Genomic DNA, 9,348 nt, shown 5'->3' on the forward strand with positions numbered 1-9,348 from the left:
AGAAGGTCAAGGCTGTGCGTCCCTGATATGTTTAATTATAATTTTGCTGCAAATTACAGTGGTTTACCCCATATATTATTGTAATAGGTCATAGATGGGGCAAAATTGTTATGCCTTATTGTTCTCAGTTATGCACAGACTACCAGTTTTTAATAAGTATGCAATAGTGTTGCAATGCCAAGGATAGTATTGCAACAAAACAATGTTGCCAATAATAGCAGTGCTATAGTTTAAGTCTACCAGTTAAATAGTCACAGCAAGATGTAGTTTGATATAAAAATAGAGGTGTGTATAGCAACGGTGAAATAGAATTTGTATAATCAGGGCTAATTACAAAATGTACTAATTAAAAAATTATTATTAACATAAAATTATTAAGCCCAACTATAGATTTTGTGCTATTTAGCGTCATTCAGAGATCATAAATGACTGCACAAATATGACAGTTAGCCAGGTGGAAAAGTAATTAACAGCGCTGAGATTAGGCAGTGTAACAGGAATGCTGAATAAGTTAGCTGGTCAAAATGAAGCTGGACTATACATTTTATGCAAACAACAAGAAAGAAAGGAATGCCAGAGCCAAGATGCCAGTGCATTCAGTGATTTATTCAGTTAGGAGACAACAGATAGGTAAAGCTACTACTCTCTGACGCGTTTCGTGCATGTGTACATGCGCTTCATCATTTTATGCTATAGTGTCAATCTGTAATCATAAATTGACCCTGCATAAATATGATAGTACATTAAATACAGTCACAATATAGCAGCATAAGGTTAAAGTCACTACATACATAAAATGTGAGTTAGCGGACAAGCCACTGGCTTAACATTAATAGCGCTGTGAGCTATGCAACATTAGTGCATATCAGGTTAATGCCAACATATATTCAAAAACTGCCCCCATCTGAATTAAGGTAAGTGAACCAAAAATAAAGGTTCTTAGTGCAATACTGAACTAAGCCATATCCACAGGTATTAAAAACAAGGATCCCATCTGTCCTCAACTAGCTCCCTAACATGTTTTGCGGGTTACACTTTTAAAAGGTGGAGACACCGCTTAATTTTCTCATTTTTGTAGGAGAAAGGCTTCATGGGTGTTGGATGATAGCTTAGCATGCTAATGCACTGTGGCTGAGCTCTGTAGCAACCCGAGGGTTGCAGGTTCAATCCCCAGCAAGGTCTACTCAGCCTTTCATCCTTCCAAAGTCGATAGAATAAGCAGTGCCTTGAAACCCTTATGGGTGATTACAAGTACCCAATACATACATACATGATTCAGGATAAGTCCATGTTGGATTCTCGATATGTCAATCAATTTTCTTAATTGATTGTATTAGATAGTACTGGCTGTGCTCGGATTGGTTCTTAGCACTATCAATCATAACGGCATGTTTAATGTGGATGCTTGTAAATACTCAGGATCTATTATAATAGCTGGTTTTATATACAATGAGATGCAAGGATACTGTGAAATGGGCTGTTTAATCGGTAGCAAATAGGTGTATGTATGTGCTGTGAGGGTGAATTGAAATAGAGTAATATAGTTGTATATTGTTCTAGATATTGAAATGAATGGTGAGAATCTAAATAAAAGTAAGGACAAGAGATGGTATAACAATAAGTGTAAGATTATACTTGTGATTGGAATGAAAGTATGAAGGAAAAAATAGGTGGATAGATAAAATAGGGTGACTGGTTATGAATGAGTAATAAAAATAAAAATAAGAATTAATAATTAATTAAAAGTGATTTGGGAGAGTGTATTAAATTATTGATATTAAAGTAAGTGTAAAAAACATGAAAAATTATAAATAATAAACCTAAAAATCAGTGTCACGTATGACCTTGTCCATTCAAATCATTGTATTAATGTTTAGAAATGATAGTATCTCAATATTTATATTCATAATTGTATTATATTACATTCTGTATTAGTAGTGTGAAAAATTCTAGATTGTAACTTATATTAATTCTTTCATTTATAATGAAGCAGAAGGTAAATTTCACATTATTCTAGAATTAATGTGTCCAGGGTGTATATTCTGCTGCTGTTTATCTATTTAACATAGAAAACAGTAAAAGTTGTTGTGTTCATTCATGCCATATGGATGGATAGTATTTAGGAGGTAAATCCATTTACCTTCTGCCCTTAGTAGAACTTGTTCTAAACTGCCTCCTCTTATGCCGAGAGATTTTCTCCAATCCTATGCATTTCAGATTTTTAGAATTGGATTGCTGATGTTGTAAAAAGTGTGAGGCTACAGTTGTTATTGTTTTACCATCTTCTTTATCTTTGGCTGAATTTTAATATTTCTTGTATTTCTTGTAGTCTTGTGGTCGTTTTTTTCGGTTTCTGCTCGTCATCCCAACATAGTCATTTTTACAGTCACATATAAGAGCATAGATTACTACATCAGTGGACTAACTTATGTACTTTATTTTTCGCCAGTGTCCAAATCTGTCTTATATTTTTGTACTTTTTATAAAATGTTGACATATGTGAGCAAGTAAAGCATGTTCCACATGGATGTGAGCCCTGATTAAGGGTAGTGATGTTTTCTTCTCACGGTATAGTGACTGCTGGAAATCATGTTTTTGAGGTTACTTCTTTTTCTATACCCTATAGATATTCTATCTTCTAGTAAGGGTTTAAGATCTGGATCAGAAAGTAAAATCTGCCAGTGTTTATTCAGGTTATTGAGAACTTGATTTGGGGATTGTAGGTTACTATCAGTCTTATCTGGTTATCAACTTGTGTTTTTGTTTTGTTTTGTGAAGTAAGGTTTGTCTATCTGCTTTTATGATTATTACTATTATCAGTTATTTGTAGAGAGCTAACAGATTCAGCACCACTGTAAACATAGGTATGATATGTAAGGTAGAATTTATAGGGGAGAAATGAGTAGAGGACCCTGGGGGGAGCAGTGTTATTGATGGCCTTAAATGTCAGAGCCTAAATTTTGTGTTTAATTCTGAAGGCTAGAGGAAGTCAGTGAAAGGACTGGCAGAGTAGTGCAGCAGATGAAGAGTGACATGTAAGGAAGATCAGCCTTTCAGAGGCATTCATTATGGATTGTAAAGGAGATAGATGGCAGCTAGGGAAACCAGAGAGGATCCAGTTGTAATAGTCAAGACGGGAAATTATGAGAGAGCTGATGTGTCTTGTTTGAGGAAGTGGCAAATTTTGGAGATGTTTTTAAGGTGGAAACAGCAGAAATTGGCCAAAGACTGAATGTGAGGAGTGAAAGATAGATCTGAATCAAGTGTGACGCTAAGACATTGGGCATGTGGGTTGAAGTAATGATGTTATTAGCAACAGTTATAGAAATATGGGGGTAGAGATTTTGGAAGAAGGGGGGGATAAGGACCTCAGTTTTGAGAAAAGATTTAGCTTAAGGTAGTGAGCAGACATCCAAGATGAAAAATTAGAAAGACAGTGACACAAGTTAGCAAGGAAAGGGGTAGTTCTGCTGTAGGAAGGTATATTTGGGTGTCATCAGCATACAAATTATATGGAAACCCATGGGATTATATTAATTAACCTAATGATGAAATATAGATTGAGAAGAGAAAGGGACTAAGGATAGAGCCTTGTGGTACTCCAACAGAAAATGGTAAAGGAGTTGAGAATACGCCATAGAAGGCTACACTAATGGTACGGTTAGACATTTAGGAAGAGAACCACAAGAGGGCTGTGTCCCAAAGGCCAAATGATTTCAGGGTTTGGAGCAAGAGAGTTTAGTCAACAGTATCAAAGGCTGGAGAGAAATCAAGAAGGATTAACAGAGAGAAGTAGCCTTTTGATTTTGCTGTAAGTAGGTAATTAGTGAAGCATTTGCAGGGAATACAGTTTTAATAAAGCTCCCTTCTTTCTAAATAACCATCTTTTAAGTAACAGCACTAAGAATTATACAAGAATTACACAGAACATTGGACACAGTGCACCTTACTAAGCATAACATCTGCTGAAAACTAACCCTGCTCTTTCTCATTTACTTTTAGGTACGTTTGTATTTCACCTTCAGATACTGCTGTCTGTTGCTGAGCCATTTCTATACTTTTAAACCTGTCTTGGTACGTTTGTATTTCACCTTAAGATACTGCTGTCTCTGTCTGCTCAAATCCTGTTCAAAGCAAGTGAAATTATTCAATCTGCTACCTTTGCTACATTGATTAACCCCCACTCCGTCTCGTCTTCCTGTATCCATTTCTCTAATCTTGGTAACGTTTACTCATCTGGGTGTCATTTATCTATTTGTCTGCAATCAACAAAGTAACCATCTTTTAAGTAACAGCACTAAGGATTATACAAGAATTGAACAAGATTTGAAGAAGGTTTGGACTGCCATGTGGCAAGTAAACATATGTTCTTGTTATCAGGGTTTTCTGCACTTAATGATTTTAAATGTTTTCTGCCATTCTTTTTCTTTTCACAAGCTCATGCCTACGTTTCAGACAGGCTCACTCATTCATACCTTGCCCTTCTCCGCCTACAGTTTTATAGATCCTTCTCTAATTCCATGTCCCTCCTACCTTAGCTCTTATGAACTACTTTTTATTTAAAATCTATGTCACAAAACTGCACCACCTCACATAAACACTCACACAAATCTCAATCTCACCTACTCTTTCTGTCCATTCTGCTGCTTTTAGCATCAGGGTACATCTCTCCTAATCTTAGAACCTCCTTCATCCCCTCCCTTACCCAATTACGCACTTCTTACAGAAACTCAAAAAAATCTAATACACATAAGTTCATTTCTATCCCATGTCTTCCAAAGGCACACACTCCATTCACTTGTGCACTATGGAACTCTGGCTCCATTCATGACCTGTCCATTCCCCACTCCCTCAATCTCTTGGCTCTCACCTAAACCTGGCTCCCTTCCTCTAACACAGCCTCCCCTGCTGCTCTTTTTTATGGGGGGCTGCACTTTAGCCATACACCTATGCCTGGCAACAAGCATGGAGGCGGTGTTGACATCCTTCTTTATCCCCACTGCACTTTTCAACACATACCCCCCACTTCTTCACTCACATTCTCTTCCTTCGAAATCCATACAATTAGCTTATTCTCACCCCTATCTGCGTGTGTTGCTGTAATTTATTGCCCCCCTGGGTCACCTACCCTTTTCAGAACGGCACTGGAGGTAATCTCACTCATTTGCCCTCAACCTCTCCAAACAACACTACTTTGCAACTATCATTTCATAATTTTTCTCCACGTTAATACCCTCCTGTACCTTCCCTCTCCTTCCTTTACCATTTCTCTCATAGCATGACTTTTCTATCCATTTCATTACCAAAATTGACCCCATCCAACATTAAATAACCATATCCACTTCTCACAAATCACTGCAAACTTTCAATCTCAAATTCTGAACTCTTGTTACAGAGGTGGAGGTTTCTGTTCAGCTTTCATCTTCCTATCTTACTCCCTGTCCCCTTGATCCGTTTCCCTCACAACTGCTACCTTTTCTTTCCCCTACTCTTACACCCATACTCACACATTTATTCAATCTCTCTCTTAAATCTGGTACATTTCCATCACCCCTTAGTGACCACAGCACTTTTCAATTTTCTTACCGTTTAGGACCAGGGCTATTTTTACATATCTGCTGTGTTTTTTCCTCTTACTCATTTACTGTACCCACACATATTATATACCATTAAATGGACTTTCTAAAGATACTATTATTTTTATCATATCTTATAATTTACTAAAAAAACATATATAAAATCTGATGAAAAAATTGAAAAAAAACCCCACATTTCTAACTTTGACCCCCAAAATTTGTTACACATCTACAACCACCAAAAAACAGCCATACTAAATAGTTGTAAAATTTTGTCCTGAGTTTAGAAATACCCAATGTTTACATGTTCTTTGCTTTTTTTGCAAGTTATAGGGCAATAAGTACAAGTAGCACTTTGCAATTTCCAAACCATTTTTTTTTTTTTTTAAATTAGCGAGTTACATTGTAACACTGATATCTTTCAGGAATCCCTGAATATCCCTTTGACATGTATATATATATATATATATATATATATATATATATATATATATATATATATATATATATATATATATATATATATATTTTTTTTTAGTAGACAGCCCAAAGTATTGATCTAGGCCGATTTTGGTATATTTCATGCCACCATTTCACTGCCAAATGCGACCAAATAAAAAAATCGTTAACTTTTTCACAAACTTTAGGATTCTTACTGAAATTATTTACAAACAGCTTGTGCAATTATGGCATAAATGGTTGTAAATGCTTCTCTGGGATCCCCTTTGTTCAGAAATAGCAGACATAAATGACTTTGGTGTTGTGTTTTGGTAATTAGAAGGCCTCTAAATGCCGCTGCGCACCAAACTTGTATTATGCCCAGCAGTGAAGGGGTTAATTAGGTAGCTTGTAGGGTTAATTTTAGCTTTAGTGTAGTGTAGAAGGCAACCCAAAGTATTGATATAGGCCAATTTTGGTATATTTCATGCCACTATTTCACCGCCAAATGCGATCAAATAAAAAAAATTGTTGACTTTTTAACAATTTTAGCTTTCTCACTGAAATTATTTACAAACAGCTTGTGCAATTATGGCACAAATGGTTGTAAATGCTTCTCTGGGATCCCCTTTGTTCAGAAATAGCAGACATATATGGCTTTGCCATTGCTTTTTGGTAATTAGAAGGCCACTAAAGGCCGCTGCGCACCACATTTGTATTATGCCCAGCAGTGAAGGGGTTAATTAGGTAGCTTGTAGGTAGCTTGTAGGGTTAATTTTAGCTTTAGTGTAGAGATCAGCCTCCCACCTGACACATCCCACCCCCTGATCCCTTCCTGACCCCCACAAACAGCTCTCTTCCCTCTCCACCTCACAATTGTCACCGCCATCTTAAGTACTAGCAGAAAGTCTGCCAGTACAAAAATAAGGCATTTTTTAAATTCCTTTAAATTTTTTTATATATATATTTATTATGCAGTGTTATATCTCCCCCTTTGCCCCCAACCTCCCTGATCCCCCCAAACAGCTTTTTAACCCTCCCCCTATACCTATTTGCCACCATCTTGGGTACTGGCAGCTATCTGCCAGTACCCAGTTTAGTCAAAATGTAGCTTTTTTTTAGATTATTATAAAATACCCCATTTTTCTGTGGTGTAGCTGCCCCCCTCAATACCCTACCCCCCCTCTCAGATCCCTTTCCCAACATGTATCTTTTATTCCCCCCCTCTCCTCCTCCTTCCCATATACATTAAAAGGCTCAGCACTAATCATGCACATGCGAGCACATGCTCCTGCAGCCCCCCCCCACACGCACTCCCGTCCCCTCACTCGCACTTCACCAACAGGATCTGGAACTGCTTCCAGCAATGGGCCGCCCACCCGCCTCCCTGCTATGGCTACCACTAGGGTTGCACGATTAATCGCGGATGCGGTTTTAAACCACAATTAATCGCTGCAGTTTAAGAACTGCGGGAGTATGCAATTTAAAAAAAAAAAATCTTCAGATCATCCTGAAAACGGAGGCGGAGAGGGAGGATGAGAGGCGGACCAGTGTGCGGCCGTGGGCAGACCTGAGGATGCCCGTGAAACGGCCATTTTGAAAGAGATTGAAGAGTCTGTTGGAGTCATCTGGGAGTGGTGTGGCGGTGGTCAAGAGGTTGTGTGGCGGTGGGACAGCTCAAAGTTGTGAGCAATAAAGTGTGTATTGTACAAATACTTTAAAGTGCCTTACTGACTTTTTTTTTTTACTTCTTTTGTGGTTTGTATTTTTATGCTCCAAGAGTGTATTGGACATTGAGAAATGTACAGTAAGATTCTGTAGTTTACTGATACATAAACGTTTCTACTATGTAACCACAGCACAGGTAGCACTAACTAATTTTATTTTAACTATTTTGTGGTTTGTATTTTTATTCTCCAAGAGTGTATTGGACATTGAGAAACATGTACAGTAAGATTCTGTAGTGTTCAATAAACGTTTTATTGAAAAATTAAGGTATTATAGTAATTTTTAATAAAATTGCGATTAAATCGTAATCTCGTTTTTTAGAGAAAAAAATAATTATTTTCACCCATATCGCCCAGCCCTAATTCCCACCCACTAATGATCGGCACCATCGTTGACATCGAGGCATCACTGCAATATCCTGAAAGCGGCTGGAAGCGATCACCATCGCTTCCACCGCTTGAAACCCCAGAGGACGTGCCAGGCACGTCCTTGGTAGTTAACGACCGTTTTTTGTAGGACGTGCCTGGCACGTCCTTGATCCTTGATCGTTAAGGGGTTAAAAATGTTCTAATTACACCTATCCTTAAAAAACCTTCACTCGATCCAGCATCCCCTTGCAGCTATTGCCCAATCTCTCTTCTTCCCCTCCCCTCTAAAATTTTGAGCAAACTGTTTATAAACGCTTTTCACTTTCTATCATCTAACCATCTTCTTGAAATGGTAGCAGAGGTTTGAGAGAGTTTGATAGGTATTGCTGATCTAGTGACTTAATGCTTATGTGGAGTTTGTTGTGAGAGTTAGATGGAGGAAGAGTTGTAGGAAGTGCTGTGATGTTGCAAGTGAGAAGATGATTGTCAGAAAGAGGAAAATGGGAATGTTTGAAATTTAAGTGAGTGCATCTATAGCTTAAACTCAGATCAAGTGAGTGTCTGCCTCTATAAGAGGGAGAGTCAGTCCATTGTGACAGACCATAACAGGAAGTGAGTTGGAGAAGTTTTATTGCAACAGGGTCAGTGGGACTGTCAACAGGGAGGTTCAAATCCCCAAAAACGAGGACAGGGGTGTCTGAAAAGAGGATATACGGTAGCCAGGAAAAAAATTATAATTGAGAAATTGATTTGAGGAGCCAGGGGTAGAGCATATAACCGCAAGACATATAGAGAGGGGGAGTAAATTAGCGAATCACGTAGGTTTCAAAGAAAGAAATTGTGAGGTAAGAGATGGGTTGCATTTGTTGAAAGGTGTACAGAGAGGAAAGTGAAATACCTAGACCACCTCCTTGTCTGTTTCCAGACCTAGGGATGTGGCTGATGTGGAGACCCCCGTTTGACAATACAGAAGTGGCTTCTGTGTCTGAAGGAGAACCATGGTTTCTGTGAGAGTCAGAAGGTTGAGGGAATTTGTAATAAAGAAGTTGTGAATAGAACTGAGCTTGTTGCAACTTCAGGACTTTGGATATCGCGACCACACTAACTGCCTCTCCCCATAGACTTCTATAGGATGCACAAAAGAAAACCTTTTCCATTTATCACTCACCCGATAACTTGACATTGCTCTAGATCAACTGCACTAAAGTCAAAGGTGCCTTAGGAATACTTTAAATCTC

The sequence above is a fragment of the Bombina bombina genome, chromosome 1 (assembly GCF_027579735.1).
Source record: "Bombina bombina isolate aBomBom1 chromosome 1, aBomBom1.pri, whole genome shotgun sequence".
Classification (NCBI taxonomy): domain Eukaryota; kingdom Metazoa; phylum Chordata; class Amphibia; order Anura; family Bombinatoridae; genus Bombina; species Bombina bombina.